Source organism: Lepidochelys kempii, chromosome 8 (genome assembly GCF_965140265.1).
Source record: "Lepidochelys kempii isolate rLepKem1 chromosome 8, rLepKem1.hap2, whole genome shotgun sequence".
Lineage (NCBI taxonomy): Eukaryota > Metazoa > Chordata > Testudines > Cheloniidae > Lepidochelys > Lepidochelys kempii.
This window is the reverse complement of record NC_133263.1, coordinates 65237088-65253845: the sequence shown is the minus strand read 5'-3', so window position 1 is coordinate 65253845 and position 16758 is coordinate 65237088. Positions and strand designations below refer to the sequence as shown.

At 39.8% G+C, this 16758-nt stretch overlaps 1 long non-coding RNA gene across 4 annotated transcripts in view; it reads left to right on the top strand.

Annotated features, from left to right (window-relative positions):
* The window catches only part of LOC140915997 (uncharacterized), an 89055-nt gene that overhangs the window by 31952 nt on the left and 40345 nt on the right, over window positions 1–16758 (top strand). For all 4 annotated transcript variants that reach the window (XR_012160343.1, XR_012160342.1, XR_012160341.1 and 1 more), the window contains one exon: window positions 10471–10584. This is a non-coding gene — a long non-coding RNA (uncharacterized lncRNA). The remainder of the gene's footprint in view (window positions 1–10470; window positions 10585–16758) is intronic.

Below are 16758 nucleotides of genomic sequence, written 5' to 3'. Positions count from 1 at the left end.
GTGTCCTGCTAGGAACTTCATGAGTTGTGTTATCCCCTGAAAAAAATGTACACAAACTAATAAAAAATCCTAAAGAGTAATCTGAAAGGGTGAGTTAAGGGTTTGATCAAAGGCCATGGAAGTCATAGGAGTCTTATTTATCCCAGTAAGCTTTTAATCAGACCCTAAAATGAGCTGCCTTCATATTTTTTGGCAGAGAAAATTACAGTAGAGGATTGTACTGTCGCTTCCAAACATCATTTTTTAAAACTCATGGCATGTCCTAGATACCAATGGAGCTTCACTTCAACTTTGGAATCCTTGTGGTTGCAGAGTCAAGATATTAGCATGTCAGTAGCAGAAGTTGGCACAGCTGTCTTTTTAGCATCCGGGTAGTGAATCTTTTACATATATGATTAATCAGGAATATTCTTTATTTTACACCCTCATTATTTGCTCTTCTTGCTACATCCTCCCTTTGGCACATATGCCACATCAATTTACACCTGACTTAGCTTATGGCACCATTGACATTTTGAAATTGGACTGCAATGCCTGCATTTCAGGATAGTGCTGGGGGAGGGGGTGGCAAATCAAAACATTTTAAAAACATCATGCGAGCTCTGTGAAACACACAGGTGCTACAGACTGAATAGCAAACATAAAGCTTAAGCTCAATGTGATGTTGCCTGCTGATTCCATAAACAACAAACAAATTTAACAAACAACAAACAAAATACAAGCCTTTGAATAAACAGCTTGAGTGAGTTGTTTTCCCTGTGGTCTGAGAACTTGCAAACCCTAGACAAATTATATTCAGTATGTAAAAGTCTCATTATCGGAGATCTCTGATTAAAGAAACTGAATTTGTGCCATTATATTCAGTGAAGGATTAACTACTATAGTCAGTTACCTGAAGGGAGAAAGAAAAATGTAACTCTTTCATGGTGCACTTCATCCAGAATTGTTTTCAAGGATAGCCAATTACTACGATTTCTAGGAAACAAATAATTCTGATGCAATGCCATAGCAAAAATAGTGCCACAACATAGCCGTGCCACAACAATAAAATAGTGTGCCTGGAGTTATGTGAAAAGTGATTACTTAAATATCTAATGGGGGTGACAAGGTGGCAACTGAATTTATAAATAGGCAGGGAGAAGACCATTTACTGTATTTACTTTTTCCATTTAACCATTTTCTACATGGCTTCCATTTTCTATTGCAATATTCATTCTAATGACAGTAGATATTTATCTGTACTAAGAATCCCACATTTGCATTAAATAGTACCTTTCTCTACAAGTAGCCCCACTTGAAACCAGCACGACTACTTGCAGAGTAGATTATTAATGAACATGAGTGAAGTTCGCAGAATCTACCTCTTAATTGGAAAAATTCAAACTTGCATTTAGTGAACTGGAGCTTGGATTGCTTTCTAAATACTTCAGTATTTGAGCTTAATGGGACTATTCACATGCATAAAGTTATCCACGTGTTCAAGTACCTTGTTGAATTTGGTCCTTGGTCATTAATAATGGACTATTTCCACCCTGTTCCCTGATATGGCTAGGTAATAATAGCAACAATGTAAACAATATAAACCTGATTGTAAAGGGGGGAGGGGCGTGGAAGACACACACAAAGTAAATATTTGTTTTAGTTAAGGATGAAAGTATTCGGTCAGTTTAAAAAAAGGGGATACATTATTAGGATGCTTTCTTTGAATCAACTGAATTCCTTCCAAAATGCCTTATGGAGAGGCTGTTTAGTATTCATCTCCATACTCCTGTACAGCAATGGCTGTTAATCTTCTAAAAGGTACAAAAATGGGCAAAAACATAATAGTTCTACAAGCAGGCTTATTTTTGTCTCTCTGCCTTAGTATTTTCTGAACAAAAAATATACAATTCTAATAGTTAACTAAGTTAAATAGCTAACACTATAAAAACAAAGGAATTTATAGCCTAGCGTACCTAAGAATCAGTGACACCACATCACTGCTCTCTTCTGTTTTCAAGGTCAGTGCTAAGATAACACATAGTACATATTATACAATTGTATAGTATAGGAGACATGATAGACTGAGCCATAATTCAGAGAGCTTGGCCCTGAACTCCTAGCATAAATACTGAGTGAACTGTACCTACACCCTCCATTGCTTCTCATTGTGTAGTTAACGTATTCATTTGCTGCTAGCCCCCAGCAAGCAAAACCCAGAACAGGGAGGAGAAATTCCTGAGCCATGTTCATTCAAATCTCAATCTTACCAGTTCAGATCTGGAGTTACTCCATAGACCTTAATAGTGTAATGAAATTAGGTTTGCCAATTTTGGTTGGATGTATTCCTGGAGATTTCATCACATGACAATTTTTAATTCCTGGAGACTCCAGGCCAATCCTGGAGGCTTGGCAACCCGAAATGGAATAAGTGGAGTTGTTCTGATTTTAGATCAGCATAAATGAGATCAGAATGTAGACCATTTTGTTGTTTAGGTCTCTAGAAATATACAGAAAACGTGGCTGGTTGGATTTCTACCATATTCTGAAAAGTTACCTTTGACATGAAAGCCGCTGCTCAAAAATATAAAATGTAATTAGCAAAAACAACTACACACAGACACACACATACATTTAGGAAGATAAACAAAAGAGAACTTGAGGAAAAGCTAGAGGAAAGGTAGGGGTTTTGTTGTTGTACACACACACACACACACACACACAGAGTTTGTTCCAGGAAATGTCTAAAATGCCTTCTGGTAACTTTTAAATAAACATGAAAATCTCTGTTTGAATTCAAAATGTTTCAAATAATGACAAAAAAGAGAAGTGTGCTTGGACTACAAACAAATAAAAGTAAACTAAGGTCAGGAATCACTCTCCATAATTAAAATACATTATCTTTTCTTTCAGACTTCAGTTTTCTATCACATAACTGCATTAGACTTGAACAAGGCTTAAATGTGCTGCACAGTAATCTTTTCCTGTACACTAATGCCAACAGACCTAAGCTACATTTCTCAGCTAGAATCTAACATTTTGGGTACATGTTACTGTCGCAGTTTCATTTGTCAGTAAAACCTTGTTTACTTGCTTCCTGTTATTAATTATGGGAAACAGGATCCCTGCAAACTATAAGAGAGGGCTCTTTTAACTCCTGTCTAGACTTTTCAAGGCAAACTATAGATGAGTCCTTTAATGTTTGTGCAGAGCCAGAGACTGCAAAAAAAAAAAAAAACCCAAAAAAACATTGTTACCTCACACAGCTTAAGACTGCTTATCTCACTCTCACACACAAAAAAACCCTTAAATCACTGCAGCTCCTACCCTTATTATTCGGCACTGAAGTAACATTTTCTTTCATAGTTGGAGACTTTCTTCATCTGTCACACTGATTAATTAACAGCTCACAGTATGAGCTCTGAGCTTCAATAGCCTACTGAAAGCGAGAGAGAAAGATCAACATTAAATATTCCATAAAATGCTGAAAAGGAAAAATGCTCTCTTAATAGGAAGGGATCTCTCATACAAAAAAGCTAGCCTAATTTCTGTTTCGTTACATCACACATGCTAATATCATGCAAGGAGCTAAAAGCAGATGTATTGGGGAGGACTAGTTAGGAGAAAAATTGCCATAGACTTTAAAAAAATATTTAAATCAGGCTATGTTTGCTGAGAGGAAATGGGGGCCATAGAATACCAGCACTACACTAATGGAACAATTCTCACCAGTGTTGTAAGAGCTAGTATTAACCTACTGGAAAAACAAGCCTGTAACACAACAAAAGTTTATACACCAAGATCTGGGGGAAAGATAGATTTTGCAGAGTCTCAACCTACAGCTCACAAAAAAGCATTTACACATTTGTGGGTTCTCTCTCCCCTTCCCCTAAACTGTTACCGTCTGGCAGTTATTTTAAGAGTTTGACTTTCTCCCCCCTTTTCTAAGCCCCTCCAATAGTGCTGAGTGGACAGAAATTATAGATGCAAGAAAAGCTGACAAATGACTAAGGCCCCTCCCCAAGTGCCTCAGACAGTCAAAGCTCCTGCCAAAACATGCCTGAAAGCTAGTGAGGAGACAAAGACACAAAGATTCCATTTTCTCAGTGAAAATAGATTTCATGTGTAGAACACCAATGAGAATAATAGAACACTGACACATGCTTGCATTTTCAGAAGCAAAAATAAGAATGAATATTCCAAGGATGACTGAAATTATACTTGATTATACAGCAAGCCCAACAAATGTTGTTTAACCCAATAATCTTTTCAGACTGCAAAATGGTGTGATAGTCTAAAGAATTTGTTTCAATAATAGAAAGCCTGGGGTTCAATAAAATCCAACTTGATCCTACACTGCTTACTAAGAATAATCTTTGCTATAGTACATATGCAATTAAAACAAAGCAAATTTAAAAAACTATCTTTCTCAAATGTTTGGTGAGGTATTAAAAACCCTCAGGAAGGTTTGATACTATTAAAAGACTCCTCCACGCTCCAGCATGTCTCATTACTAGAACTGCAGAGAGATTTTAAAACCCTGACACCCAAGCCTCTGCAATCTTGCAGGCTTTGCATGGTAAGTTCATTTTGCCTTATTAGGATCTGTGGTGGCATTCATCAATGAGCTGGATCTGGTCTGCCTTGGAGCTGTGCAAATCAGCAGAGAGTTGGATGCAAAGTAGTGAGGTGGAAGGGAGGGGAAGAGCACGATTTCTCTTTGAAAAGAGTCTGTTCATCAGGAAATTGGGGTGAGGCTGTGCAACTGGGAAAGGGGAAGATTTGAGTGTTCAAATTTCTGATTTAAATGTAAGAAGAATATTTACACTAAAATACACTAAGTTAAGTGATTTTTAAAAAAATATTTGGATAGCTCTGATCCCACTCCTTTATCACTTAATAGCAAAAGTAGCTATGATTAAAGGAAGTCTATAAGCTCCCCTCGGGCTGACAATTTTGGAGATCTTTGTTGGGGGAAGTGAGGATGTATGCAAGGGCTTGTTCATTAGTATGGTTTTTCCAAATGCTTTCAGCTCTGATTACTGTTCATCAGAATGCAGCACTCTTGCTAAGCATCTACTTATAATAGCCCCCTTTTTTTCTTTTACACAGGATGCCTACAGGTCTGCTGCTATTCGATATACCCTCCACAGTCCAGTAAACCAGCAGACTTTCAGCAGAAACATTAGGACTTACGAAATACTATATGATTAACAGGTTAAAAATGTAATTAACTATACCTGTTGAGGTAACAGACTAAGAAATAGCACTGGGGATATTTTAATTTTTATAATATTTTAAATAAAAATTCAACCCTCTCCTTCCTTCCCCCCACCCCCTACACACATACCAAAGGAGTCAATGTAGGGCAGGTTTCACACTTCAGGCTAGATCATGATTGCCACAAGCCCTGCATGAGGCATGGCACATAGCTGTGGCACCCCAGGGGCAGCACAAGAAGGGAACTGTTTGCCTTTCAAGCAATCCCTTCCCTTCTTCTCCATGGCTTGCACCACAAGCCATTAAGATATGCCCAGGGGGACTCTGCCGTGAGGACCAGCACATTGTGAAGGCCAAAATCAACTTTCCACTCATTCTCTACCCTTTCCCTGTGCATACAAGTGTGCAATAGTGTCAGTCTCCAGCATACCCAGATCCAGGGGCTAGGCAGGCCATGCTGGGGGGTAAGGAAAGTCCCCTTATTGCTCGGTGTAGACCATGTTGTACTCGAGTCTTCACCATTTGCCTTTTCTATATATTTCTGTAGCAGGGTAAATTTTAGAAACATAGGGCTACAATGAGGTTAACCAACAATAGCCAACAATAAAACACTGAGCAAACATCATTTGTGTTACACTAAGTTTGAGAAAGTTACTTAAGAACAATAAGCGAACAATAGAAAATGGTGCTGAGAGATACTGAATGCTTGTCAAACACAGGCAGGCATAGGCCCCACCCCATAAGAATCAAAGAAAGGTTAAAGATAGGGAAGAGGGTTGCAATATGGAAGCAAAGTGAGTAGTGAGGATAAGCACATGGTGGATTAGCTACAGATTTATTAATTTGTTTTTTAAAAAGCTATAAAACTAAAAAGTTTCCTCCCCAAGTCCTTCCACTAACATCCCAATCACTATAGACACTCCCCAGCCCCCAGTCACTTAGATCCTTAACCTGGGTGTCCTCTTCAACTTGCACCTCTCCTTAGAGCGCCTTTCATCCAAGCAGTGTCTCAGGGCTTGTCCACATGGAGACTTAGTGTGCAGCAAGCTGAGGTGTGAATGTACTAGTTTTTTGACTGCAAAATTTTTAGTGCATGGCAGCAGGATCAACATGATGACTTAGTTGACAGCAGGCTAGTGTGGGTAGATTTACATCCTGCCTCACTGTGTGTGATGGGTAGGGCTACACTCTATTGTAAATCTGGGTTTGCGGGACCTGGGCTTGTGGACTTGGTGTTTCCAAGCCCACACTTGAGTGTCCACAGTGCATTGTAACACCAATTAGTAATTGTTGGGCCTGGGTCTCACAACCTTGCTAACACCTCCATACTGCACTACTCACACCTTATGACAACTCTGTGGCTTGACCTGTGTCCATCACTGCAAGATGACAGGGCTTGGGCCTGAGTCATAGTGGGACTCTGGTTCTGACCCACACCCCAAGCAGGGTTCTAGAACCCAGGTCCTGAGTTTTTGCTGATCCATGTGTGGACAGAAGGGTAGGGGTTGGGCTCCAACCTGAGCCAGAGCCTCAGCTTATTGTGCAGTGTGGACATTCTGCAAGTCTCTGCGTAGAGAAACCCTAAATGTGTTCTGCATCACATCTTTAAGATAGCCTTTTCTGTCTCCCCACACAGCTACAGATATCACCCAAGCCCTCCATCTTAATTATTGCCACATCCTTTCCACCAGCCTTGCCCAATGCAGTCTTGCTCCATGCATAGCCATTCAAAATGCCACAGCTCAGTGGTGGGCAAACTTTTTGGCCCGAGGACCACATCTGGGTATGGATATTGTATGGCGGACCATGAATGCTCACAAAATTGGGCGTTGGGGTGTGGGAGGGGGTGAGGGCTCAAGCTGGGGGTGTGGGCTCTTAGGATGGGGCCTGAAATGAGGGGTTCAGGTGTGGGAAGGGGCTCCAGGCTGGGGAAGGGGTTGGGGTGCGGGCTCCAGCTGGGGGTGCAGGCTCTGGGGTGCAGGAGGGTGCTCCAGGCTGGGACTGAGGGGTTCAGAGAGCGGGATGGGGATCAGGGCTGGGGCAGGTGGTTGGGGTGCAGGCTCTGGGCGGCACTTACCTCAAGCAGCTCCTGAAAGCACCAGCATGTCCCCCCCCCCCCTCCCAGCTCCTACACAGAGGTGCGACCAGGCAGCTCTGGGCGTTGCCCCATCCACAAGCACCACCCCTGCAGCTCCCACTGGCCCCGGCTGCCTCGGACCCCACTCTCCGGTAGTAGCTTGAGGGCCAGATGCGGCCCCCGGGCCGTAGTTTGCCCATCCCTGTTCTAGCTCATTACTTCAACCGTGCCACCTCCACCAGTTCCCTGTACATCACATCAAATACAAGCTGCTGCTTTTCCCTTCCGATCCCCTGGCTACTTTTCTCTCCTAGACTATCAAGAGGTTGACACCAACATCTGCTCAGCCAGTGATGGCAGCCTTTATTGTCCACTTCTTACATTTTCAAACAAGCACCTTTGTGCTTTCTCCTATGCTGCCTTGCACCCATGGTAAGAGTGCATGTAAACATCCACAAAGCCCTTTCATTATCCTCTTTCAATTCCCTCTTTGAAACTTTCTGTTGCTGTGGTGTTAACAAATTAACAGTTAGGGAGCTAGTGTGCTGAAACCACTGGCTATCATTTGTTTTCCTTTGCCCTCGTCTGGCTGTGTCCGGATATCTCATTTTTGACTTAGATCATAAACTCTTGGGGCAAGGAGCATGTTTTTGTTCTGTTTGTATAGCACCTAGCACAGTGCCTAGGCACTATCACAGTACAATACACAATTTACCCTCCTCTGTCTTCCCTCCACCACAGAACACTTTGGACTTCTCCCACAGCAGTCCCCAAACTCATTCCAGTATCCCTTCATCCCCTCCTCTTTTAATGTTCAATCCCTTCGAACCAGGAAGTGACACATGCTTAATTCACATTCAAAAGATAAAATAAAGGTGATTAACTTGGCTAGTTTCCCATCCCAGTGCAAAAGTAGTGGGCCATCAGAAGTGGCAGTTGCTTTGTGGACCAGCTCTGGAAGCTATCGCAAGAGCAGGGGGCAGGTAGCATGGAAGAAAGCAGATAAACAGGGCATGGACGCTGGCATTGTTGACTGGGTGAAAGGGACAGGGAGTGGAGCACGAAATAAGAAACAAGACAAGATTTGTAAGCAGGAGAGGTAGAGTTATGTTTTATCTATTACAATTAGTAAGCTCACCTCTCCGATAAACAATACAAAAGAAAAAGGTTTGAGAGGATAGTTAGCTCAAGGAAGTAGATGACAAACATTACACATTAAACAGATTGACAAATACTTCCCTTTAAACAGGCATATGCTGGTCTCTTCTCCCATTCAGACAACACAATGTATTTATGTTCAAATATTTTATAGAAAAAAGGCTACTTCTCACATCAGCTCCTTAAGATTATTTCTATCTATAAATGCAACAACAATTGAGAATTAAGTCTCATCTTCTTGTCTTTAATTCCTCCTAATGTGTCTGAATCTGTTGCAACAATCACAAGTCCTGGCAATAGCTGCTACAGGGTGAGCAAAGCAGAGATATTCAACCTCTACTCTGAAGTGACTTGCTTATAGACAATTGTAAATTTGTCAGACCCTTGGGATAAAATTTATTAACATAAATGGGGATTGCATGATTAAATCACTGTGCATTGCACTGAACATTTAGTTGTTAATGTTACTTCAACACTGGGTTTAGGGTGATTTAATTTCCTGGTTTTTGTTATAGTAATAAGAAAGGCAGGCAAGAATTTTCAAAGCCATCTGGAGGACTTAAACATCTTCTTCCATTAATTTTAACATAAGATGCATGTCTAAATCCCCTAGATGGCTTTGAAAATCTCTACCAAAAAGTCTCCCATAGAACCAGTATGAGAATTAACTCCACAGACTTTAATAACCTGTGAAGTTTATGCTATTGTAGTATTTCTCTGACTGACAACTCTTTATAAAACAACACAGTCCATCACAAAATAAATATTGAAATTTTGTTTTACCATAACAGTTCAATGTGAGACCGTCCCATTTAAGAGAAATAATTTAAGAAACCCAACAGTTTAATAAAGTGGATTTTTGACAGAGAAACTCAAGTGCTTGTTATTGGGATCTGTTCTAGAGGTATGCCATTCTGGCAAAATTTTCAAACCTGCATGCCAAAAGTGAAGCTCCTTTAGAAATCCCAGCACTAAGAGCGAGGCATCCAACTCTCACAGAATTTCAATAGGAGTCAGGCATCTAACTCCCTTAGGCTCTTTTTGAAGATTCCAGGCTAAACTTCCAAGTCTGTCTTCAGGCATCGAGATGGAAGGATGGCCTGATTTTCAAAAGCATAAAGAATTTGCAGCTTCTATTGACTTCAACAGGATTTAAGAGGGCTCAGGGTTTTTTTGGATAATCAGGCTATTTCTATTTAGCTGTTTAAGGGCTTGTCTTCATTACTGTGCTAAATCAGTGCAGCTGCACGGACATAGTGCATGTGGTTAAGACGTGCAATGCTGATAGGCGAGCACTCTCCTGTTGCATAATTACTCCATCTCAGTGAGAGGTAGAAGCTACATCAGTGGGAGACTTTTTCCACAGCGCCCTTAGTTTACCTAACTTACATTGCTAAGGGGGGTGGCTTTTTCACACCCCAAGTGTTGTAAGTTACATTGACTTAAGCAGTATTGTAGACAAGCCTTACATGTGTACTTGCAGGTTAGGCTCTCAAATTTGAAAAGTTTGGACATAATGTGCATAGCAAAACTTTACTATGAAAAATAGCACTACACAGATTTTAGCGTTTTTAAAATGACCAACAAAAAATGGGATCTTGACACCCTGCTGACTGGCACCATTTAGTTAAAAAAAAAAAAAATAAACCCATGCCTCACTTTGATGACATTTATTATTTTGTGTCCCGTCCCCCTCAATAATCTAACTATTCAACAAAAACAGCAAAAAATGTAGAAATACAAAAAAGTAACCAGCTATTCGTAACATTACTGAAAACTAAACTATTACATTTTGTTAAAGTTTCTCCCAGTTCAAAACCTTGCCTGCTTAGTTTTACCCAAAGCAAACTGTCAGCCAAACATAAACCGCTTGACATCAGAATAATAATGTATTATAATATGTAAATAAAAACAACTCTGATAGAGATTTAACACTAGGGGTCCCTGCTATACTAATGTCAGGATCAATTTTCAGCTGATATATTTAACAATGTCCTGAGCTATCACATAAAATTTCATGTTTCTTTGTCTTCCAGAGGAATTGGAGCAGAATTGCAGACCAACAAACGAAGTGAGCTGAAGGCAATTTGACCAATGTCTTCTGTGTGAATTCCACAGAGGCTGATGAAGCATGTTATCAGGTCTCCAAGGTACAGCACAGTCAGTCAGTTGTGCCATAAAATTAAGAAATTATTAGAGTAAGCCATTTCCTTGACCTTCATGAATATGCCAGGAATACAGAGAAGTCTTGCACTCTGCATTAAAGTACATCTTTACTAATTGGCATTTACTAACATTTTATTAAACATATGCCAACCCTGCCAAATAATCAGGAAGTGCATCACCCTAACACAAGGGCAGAGACTGGCTTTTAAGAAGCTCCACGTGTCTCATGCAGTCTGGTATCGTAAACTATTTCTGTGTCGCAGAGTGCAACATAGTGTTTGAAGGATAGACAAAAAGGACTAAGATGAAAGTGATTTCAAAGCAATCCTGTAAGCCTTTCTTCAGGAATCAAAATCATATAGAGACTGAAATAAACGGACAAGAGTTTGAAATAGGCTATAAAATATCATGGCAAATTTTAATTTATTTATTTTGTAGGAAAGGATCTCAAGTAAATGATGCTTCCTAATAAGGCACATGACAATCTCAATTATGAGACTAATTATTCTGTGCACTGTGTGCTGTTTTATATTCCCAGCAGAATGTTTTTCATCTCATCCAGAGTTTCCAAGGCTGTCTAGTGTTTCTGTATATGCAAAACATATTTGAGCTTCACTCCCTCCCCACCCCCCCAGCCCAAAGCTTCACTAATTAAAAAAGCCCTGTCAAGTGGTCAGACAGACTGGAACTAGAGGATTATAGGTAAGAGGGATGAAATGAAGGGTTGAAAGCTACAATTTCTCTTTCTGTGGTAGCCGCAGAAGTAGCTGTTCTAGACAGGCAAATTAAAAAAGCGGCTGCCTAGGCTAGCAGGCTTTGTAATATCTTGTTCCCCAACAGAAAGTCATCCAAACCCCACTTGTAAGATGCAGTAACTTCTGGGTTGTCTCTTTCTCCCTCTTCCCATGCAAGCACTACACCCTCTGGCTGGTTTCCTTCCGGTCCTTGCTCACTGATTCCATTCCTTCCATTCCCTCACTTTTTTGTTCTGCTGTGTGAACAGTCATTCCTCGGCTTTTGACTAGTGTTCCATGCTGGGAGCTCCTAGCAAACAAAGAGAATACTTTTAAAAAGGAGAGAAATTGAAATGAAGAGGGGAGAAACAATCCCATTCTATCCACTTTTGTATACACGGTTAAGATTGCGCAACGTGAGAGATTATTTATACGCAATGTTAACCACATTTGGTGATGGGGTGGGGGGTAGAAAGCTCTGTCCAGTCAACTGAGATACTGAAAATTCCTAAAGTTCTTTAGGAAAAGACAAATGTGCATGTAAGAAATATGGTGAAGTAATTATCTACTTGCAGCTGAATATTTTCCGACAGAATGGGGGCTTCCTGTCTCCCCAGTCCAGTTTCCAGCCTATTTACTCTGAATCTCACAGAAAAAGTTGTTGTGTTATCTTTAAAATGATTTGTCACATGATGGAGTGTGTGTTATTCTCTAGTACTGCAATTGCTTGAAGCTCTGTGGGATACTGCACCCAAAGAAAGTGGGATACTGCACCACAGACTGTAAAAACAAACATACATACGTGAAAAGCTCAGACTTCGGCCCAAATTCTTAGTTCTACACCAGCTGCAGATTCCCCCAGAACACTGGAAACCTTGGCTACCCGTTTAGGACAGCTTTCAGGCCCCTTGCACCAGCAGAGCCAGGATTTGTCCCCTTTTGTGCCTGCATGTTTATATTGTGACATCATCCCATCTGTCTAGTCAATTTATGTGTGGGGGTCTGCAGTCAAAACAAATTTATCACCTCAGATTTGCTACTGGTGTGTTGCCTAGGAGCTGGGATTTCAAACATTGCTGTAGCTTTTGATTTTGTTGTTGTCATTGTCAATGATAGTGCTGCCACTTACATGGTGTCTTTCATCAGAGGGTCTCAAAAGCTCGTTATGAGCATTAAGGAAACCAGTTTTACAGAGGAGCTGTGAGGCAAGTAGTGTATCCATTTTATGGATGATAAACAGAGTCACAGAGGTTAAGTGATCTGTCCTAGGTCATACAGTGACATTTGATGAATTCAGACAGTGAATTAGTGATAGCAAAGCCAGCACTTTGGGTGGGACTGTGAAAATTCATTTGCGGGCCCCCCCTTCACTGTGATCATCAATCAACTTGTGGTCCACACTTCTGCATAGGGCCAAACTAAGAGCATGGGAGATTAGCAAAATGATCCTCTGGGCTACATCCAAAATTTAATCAAGTCACATTTTATAGAGAAAATACAGATTTGGTGAAGATCTTTAGGTTCTTCCCACAGATCCTGCTTCATAAACTGGACCCTGCTGCTTGTTCCTTTCAAGTCTAGTGATTAGCTGACATTTAGCATTGGTTTAATAATTTCCAACCTATCTTCATAAGGAAGAGGGCCAGGAATTTAAGAAGGGAGATTGTATTTTTACATTTCTACTTCCATCACATTACAGGGGTCCAGGATTTTGTAGTGGGTAGTGAGTGGGAGGAGGGAAAGGATGGCTCCCAAGAGCCAGAGCAAGGAATCCGACCCAGGAGTCAAGGCTTCCACACCAGTGTTTTGTTCACTAAACAACACTTAACTGCAGCTTTTGACTAGCAATGCTGATTTTTGTTGGTATTTTGTTGGTATTTCAATCTCAGCCTCTAAAGAATGTAGATTTTAGAATGAGGATTACATTTACGGCCTGTCAAACTTAGCGGCATTCTTTTAACAAACTCCATAAATGCTATTTAAAAATATATCTTGCATATACACTAGTGATGCAATGGTAGAGAGAGGGAGGGAGAGACACACAGAGGAGCAGGGAAGACAGGGCACAGAAAACCCTTTGGTTCTTGTAGCATAAGCAGGAAGTGGATTAACTGAAATCAAAGCCTTTCAGAATCAAGGCCTCTGTTCTGCAACTGACCGCATGTAGGAGTACCCTTGCACTCACATCGAGCCCCATGGAGAGTCAGTACATGGAGAACAATTGCCGGATCAGGGCTAAAGTCAGAAGAATACGTTCCAGTCTTAAGGTCAAACTCAGTCCTCAAACAATAACATTTGCACATGATCTCTTTAGTTTGCCTTTCAAAAAACAATTGCATTTTTAAATATTTTTTATATTCCTAAAATTTATAAAAATGCTTCTTATGCTACTGCAAAGAGATGGTACAAATCTATTATTTATTGGTACAAATTTTTAAATGAAAATAAAGACTTTCATTCAGCTTTTAAAAAAGAAGAAATAATTTTGAATGCCGAATAAAAATATCAAATTTTAGCCCTGGAGCAAGTCTACATAATGAAGTCCATACATGAGGAACACAGGAAAATAAAAAAGGTGATCTGATGAATAGGCAATCAGTTGATCACAAAATCTTAAAATTAGCCTCTTATATTGCTCAAGTAATTTAGTAGGAGCACTTTCAATGATATATTAAAACTAGAGGCTACTGTTGACTTCTACACTGAATGCAAACTCTGAAAACCAGAAAGGCCTACAAGGCCTATTAACAAAAACTCTGCAGTAATTTAGCTGTTAATGAATAAAATTATGGCTTAATGTTTCAGCAATAGACTAGAGAAAATCTAGCAAAAGCTCCTAAAATGCCGGTGAGATGCTTAAAGCCATACCCCGCTCATTGAGAGGCAAGCCTTAAAAGCCAATCACTGTGTGTTATAGCAACATGTGCAGTTATAATGGACTTCAACAGATCAAAGAGTCAGAGTATATAGACTTTTATCAGAGGATGCTTACCAACAATGAGCCTTAAGAAGTAACAACACTAACAGGATTATTGTGGATGATAGAAAGAAACAGAATGCACAATTATTGTAAAGTAATGAGCATTATCTGATGTGAATAGCTGCCACTGAAGAAAACCACCACAGATGACAGAGACCTGAGTCATAAGGAACCAGTAAATGCCAGCCTATTTTTCTCTGTTACATTGAATTGCATTAGAAGATACCCAAGACTGAATCATTTGTATTGATTTTTTAAAAAAAAAATCAAGGCATCTATAATTGAACATAAGAAACCGTGATAAAAAAAAAATCAAACTGCTTCACAACATCCGCAGGGATTGGATGTAGCTGTTCATCACCTGTGAACATATGACAAAGCAGCCAGTGCTATGTAACTTTAACCCATAGAAACAGGTGAAAACAAAACCAAATAGGAGCCCCCCTCCCCTCCCACAAAATATGAAGGCTAACTCATGGTTGAATGTAGCAGAAACAGAAAGCCCTTTTCACACAGCAGAATGTACTGAAAGCTGCTAGCAGATCTACAGCAGACCTTGAACATTACTACCTTATATTATATATTGCATGCACTTATGCTATACTAGATGTTTTAAACAGTGTCTAAAGCAGACTTTAAGGTCCAACCAAAGCCAAACATCTGAAGGTCATGACATCCTTTCAAGAGAAAGTTTCAGTGCTGTGAGTTTGTCAAGAGAGTGAAACTTATTGAGAAGATTAAACATACACAAAGGAGAAACTGCACCACTGCCATCTTCTCAACTACACTTGAATCAGAAAGATCAGAGAGAGCTTGGAAAGTAACTAGATACTTGTCAGAAGAACTGATCCATTAAAAGGAACAAAGGAGAATGGTGATGCTCTTCAATCAAGCTGGAAACTCACCTTAAGGTAGATAACCGACAAGTCAGTTCCTGAGGCAATTTCTTCTGGCTACAGTTGACCCATAAGGGTCCACAAATGCCTCCAAAGATGATATTTTAGTGACTAAGGAGAGAGAGAAAAACATGTGATTACAAAGAATTAGTGGTATGCAAATAAGGCATGGTCCACATAAAATCCTGGGGGAGGGAAGGCCATTAACATTTTTTTTAAAAGCTGTATTCAAGTATATGTGACAAACTAGAGATACTAAAAATATTCATGGGGGCCATATTGTACCATTTACAATGGACCTCCAGTTCCACTTCCAACAAATGCTACAATAAACTGACCAACACAATTAAGTGTATTTGAAGTTCAAGGTTTTTCACATTGCCTTATGAATTCAAACAAGGAGTCACAGATGAAGGTAACATTACAAAGGAACATGAATCTTTAGCAAAAGTGGGCTAATTCTGCATTGTAAATAGGCATCCCTCTCCCCTCACCGCACACGTCTGATCTATTTGAGAAAAAGCAGCCCACATACAGATAGCAAAAATTAGAATAGCATGTTAAGTGGAAAGAGCCATTCTAAATAAAGCAAAGTATGGGGTGCATGTACATATGTGCAAAAATGGAACCATGAGAATTTCTGTGCAAAATTCCATGGAACAAACGTGGATTTTTTCCCCCACTGATCTGAAAAAAAACATACCATGCTTGTTCAATTATGTATTTATTTTTATATATATGTATCACACCAGTAAACATTGAGGAAACAGCAAGCTCTAGCTCAAACATTTGTTTGTTACTAAAAGACAAGCATTAGAATTGTATGTTAAAATTTCATGTACTGATGTAAATGTGATTTCCCTCCCCCCCCCCAATATCTCTTATCCTTATTTAAATGAGAAAAGTGTGTTTTCTAGAAATTTAATTTTAGAATTTCTTAAAATGAAGTAGCTTGCAATACGGTTAACAGAGGTTGTACCTTTGGAACAACCAGCATAGTGAGATTAAAGTTTTTGACATAACTAGAGCACATTGAATAGGATGGGGAAAAAATATTCAAAACAAGGCTAATATTTTCTCTTGCCTGAATCCTACCCAAGCTTTCTTCCATAAGAGAACTATTAATATCATTATTTGCCTTAAGCTGTGTTAGGTTTACTATTGTGGAAACACATAGTTACACTATGCTGTTCTATTGCTTCATTAAATGTGTTCATAAAGCCTCTGCACATAGATTTGTGCAGGCACCTCAGTAGCATTAATAGAAGCTGTGTGTAGAAATCCCTTGTGTCTCAAGTGAAGAACGGACCACATTGTGCAAGGGGAAAAAACACCATCCATAAACAAATGTATAATGATGGAAGACCACAGATCTTAAAAGACTGTTGCACATCTGAAATATTCACTAGCTATATGCCTATAACATTAATTTTGTAGCACAGAGAATGGTGATTTGGAGTTTCATACTACTTTGAAAACCTGATATAACCAAATAATTCAATTAATTTTGAATAGTGATGATACATCTGACTCCCCACCCCATGTCCT